Source organism: Selaginella moellendorffii, unplaced genomic scaffold (genome assembly GCF_000143415.4).
Source record: "Selaginella moellendorffii unplaced genomic scaffold, v1.0 SELMOscaffold_15, whole genome shotgun sequence".
Lineage (NCBI taxonomy): Eukaryota > Viridiplantae > Streptophyta > Lycopodiopsida > Selaginellales > Selaginellaceae > Selaginella > Selaginella moellendorffii.
This window is the reverse complement of record NW_003314276.1, coordinates 489,407-493,162: the sequence shown is the minus strand read 5'-3', so window position 1 is coordinate 493,162 and position 3,756 is coordinate 489,407. Positions and strand designations below refer to the sequence as shown.

The 3,756-nt window shown below is 44.8% G+C and overlaps 1 pseudogene; it reads right to left on the bottom strand.

Moving 5' to 3' along the window:
* Positions 1-1,056: 1,056 nt before the first annotated feature.
* On the bottom strand, positions 1,057-2,720 carry LOC9633233 (annotated as a pseudogene).
* Positions 2,721-3,756: the final 1,036 nt, after the last annotated feature.

Here is a 3,756-nt window from a genome sequence, read left to right as displayed (position 1 = left end):
CTGTAGCATCAAGTGTTGCATCACCTTCAGAAAGATAATCAGCTATCTTGTTCCTTGCCCAGCCTCAGTTCATTATAGTAATTGTATCTGCCATCTCAGCTTCCACTTTTGCACACCTGACAGTTCTGGAGCTGTTTGTTTGTGATGCTTTTGCCATAACCTCTCCACGGTGCTCAAGTTGTGTGGGAGTCTGGTGGATGTGTGGCTTGGAGAAGGACGGGGTCACTCCCAGGCGTGTCGAAAGCAATGCTGCCGTGTCAAAGTTGGTAAAAGTTTTAGGAAACTGACTTTGTTCTTGTGTCAGGATTTCAGGATAAATACAACACAGAGAATAGGCCTTGGCCTTGCTCTAGAGAGATCTACAAGGCACATAGTTAAATTCATCACATTTGTTTCTGTTATTTTCAACTGCACATGTGTTGTCCCATCAAGCTAGATGACTGCTCAGATGCTATGGAACCATTGCTCTTGAGAAACAAGGTAAAACACGAGCTCTTCAAAGGGAAAACCAGAATGAAACTGTCTTTTTTTTTTCTTGCACAGGTTGATTTAGCAGTGTGGGGGCATGTTCACAACTACGAGAACTTGTGCTGTGTTTCAGGGCCGCTGCCTGCAGCACCCGATCAAGGATTTAGCGGGTGTTGATTTCTTTGACTACAATTTACTCGGCTCCAGTTCAAGCTGTGGTTGGCATGGCCGGATTCAGCCTGGATGACTTCTCTCATAATGTAAGCTTGCAGCTTTGTTTTCTATATTCAAGCTCTTTATATGGTATTGATATTCTACCTTTTCTATTTTTTTTGTCGACAGTTTAGTTCATGGAGCTTGATTCGAAGGTCGGCATTTGGATATGCAAGAGTGACAGCCGATAAGACAAAGCTACTGTTTGAGGTAGATGAATTGCGTTCTTGGTTCTTGCATGTTATTTATTTATTTTTCATTCCAGTACATTACAATGGATGGAACAGTAGCTGACCGGTTTAAAATTGCCAAGCTAGACTGGGGATTTTCCAGGCCATGAACGATTTCAAGCTTTACAAGTTCAATAGTTTGCTTTTAGAGCTTGCTGATTTGCTTGATGCTGCCAAGAGCTCTTGCTTTGCTGTGCAGCATCTGTTTTTGGATCTTGCCAGTCGCAGTTTTGTCCAAGGCCACGAGAATGATGACGCTTTTTGGCACCATGAACTTTGGCAAATGCTGTCGACAGAATGAGAGTATCTCCTCCTCCTTGCTTCTCATGCCGTGCTTGAGGGACACAAATGCACATGGAGACTCGCCCCACTTCTCGTCTGGCCACGCCACCATGCCTGGAAGAAAAAGAAGCAAACTTTAACGAGAAACAAAGAAGAAAAAACTCTCCTCTTACCTGTACAAGATGCTCTCCACTTCCAGGCAGCTAATGTTCTCCCCTCCAGAAATGATAATATCCTTGGCTCGATCCTTGATCTCGATGTATCCATCAGGATGCCAAACTGCCAAGTCCCCTGAGTGGAACCATCCTCCTCTAAAGCTCTCCAGCATCGCCTCTGGATTGTTCAAGTACTCCCTGAACACCATGTTCCCACGCATGCAAACTTCCCCAATGGTGACACCGTCCTTGGCAACCGGTTCCAGAGTTTCGGAGTTGAGCACCTGTAAGCCGTCGAACATATTTCACGCCCTGTGAGCCTTGAGCCTGGCCTGCTCATCGGGCAAAAGGCAGTCGGGATTCCACTCGCACACAGTGCATGGACCATATGTTTCTGTGAGCCTGTAGACGTGCGTCACATGAAACCCGAGAGCTTCAATTTTAGCCAGGCTGCTGCCGGAGGAGCCGCACCCATGGTCATTCTCCTGACTTGCCTGTGTTGGAGCCGCGAGAACGTTGAGCCTGTTGCCACACTTATGATCGTGTTGAGCACCGTGGGAGCAGCGCAAAAGTTGGTCACGTTGTGCTCGGCTATGGTGGCAAAGATTCCTTTGGCCATCACCTGTGGAAACGAGGAAATGAAGAGACGAGGAAAAGCAAACCTGGTGAAGACATATGTTGGTCCCGGCCAGAGCTGCGACTGCCTAAGGAAAGCACCACCCGTTGCAATGGAAGAGCGGGAGAGTCCAGAGATAGATGCATGGCAAGCTTATTGCCAGCTTCACATCTTATTCTGGAAGAGGCCAGTTGTAGAATTGTGGAAGAAGACGTAGAATAGAAGATCTATACAGAGATCGAGGATGTGGCAGCGGTATGAAAGTCGAAAGTTCTCATTGTTGCTCCCCTGGATGTGAGATCTCAAAAGTGCAGGCGGTGATCTGGCGAACCTTGTTGGAAGGTAGAGAGTTTTTTTTTCTACTGAACAGCTTATCATTTGCAGACATTTTCCAGGAGAATGACTTGCAAATGCCACTGAGTGGCTTCAGAGGGGCACAAGTTTCGAGATGCATGAGCGTGGGTACAGTAAACATGCTGATTTTGTTCCGTTTCAAAGTGTCACTTGAGTTATTTCTTCTCACAGCTCGATCATCTCCAGGAAATTATCCCATTCCGCAAGGAAGACAGTAGCATAGCTTAAGTCTCCAATGTGGAAAATTGCATCTACGACCTCTTTTGCCATGGCATCAATAACTTGCAGTGCACCAGGCTGCAAACATAAATAGTTCTGAAGTTGGCAAGACGTAAGAGTTTCTGAGATTTAACTTACTTGGATATAATGCTCCAAGCTGTCATCTCGTTCGGCCTTTCCCATGTCTCCAAAGATTAAAAGGTACAGTAAGGTCCTCCGGCCGGAGGAGTAGTGATCGTTTTCAAGTTGGACCAGCCAGAATTATCACTGCAAATAATCAGACTTTAGAGTCAGCACAGAAGATGAAAGGAAACCTTCCTTACCTTCCATATCGGTATGAATATCTTGTATCAGGCCTAAGATTTGGCATTCGTGCAATGTGTATGAAACCAGGTCATGCCAACCGAAGTCCTTAGCTGGTCCCGAGACAGCATCTACAGCGGAAAAACAAAATTAAAATATAAAAAGAAGCCAAGAGAAAAATAGAAATCGACATCATACCACACAAATCTCCTCAAGTATGACAATTGCTTTCACAAGAAAAATCAGACTTTTCATGCTCAGTATGCCAACAACATTTTCATCTAAGGAATCCTGTGATGAGCGAGATTCTAAAAAAAATGCAGGCATTCATGCAATGTGTGAATGGTAATTTTTTTCTTCTTGCTATCTCTTGCGTTATGAGAGCTCATGTGTTTGTGCATAGGGGAGAACATCATCCAGCCGTGTGGGCTGGGAAGTATGTGAATAGCTGGCAGACATCATTTGACGTGAAAGACAGATGGCCACAGTAAAGTTCTTCTTCCTTTTCCCTTTTCTGACCAGTTTCGCTTGTAGAATAGACTTGCTAGCGGATGGCAACAATTTGTGGGGCATCTCATGCTGGTCCCAGAGGCTGGAATGGTGAGATCAGTGGTTGGCTTTGCATAAATTTCTCAAGTTCTCTCTTTCAGATCCCAACATGCTCCAAGTAGAGAATGGTTGAATGTCCTTGGTTGAGTATCGTTCACATTTCAGCATTTGGTCTATCATGAAGGTTTGCATGCTCGTTTCTCATTAACCCAGACTAGAGTGCCTTGCCTCATGCACCTCTCATCATTGGTTGTGAGTTGAGAACAATCACGAAAGAACACCTTGAAATTTAAAAGAACACCGAGATAATAGTGGTAAATCAAGGTAAGTTTATGAATATTGGAGCCACTTCTTTCTTAGTATCTTT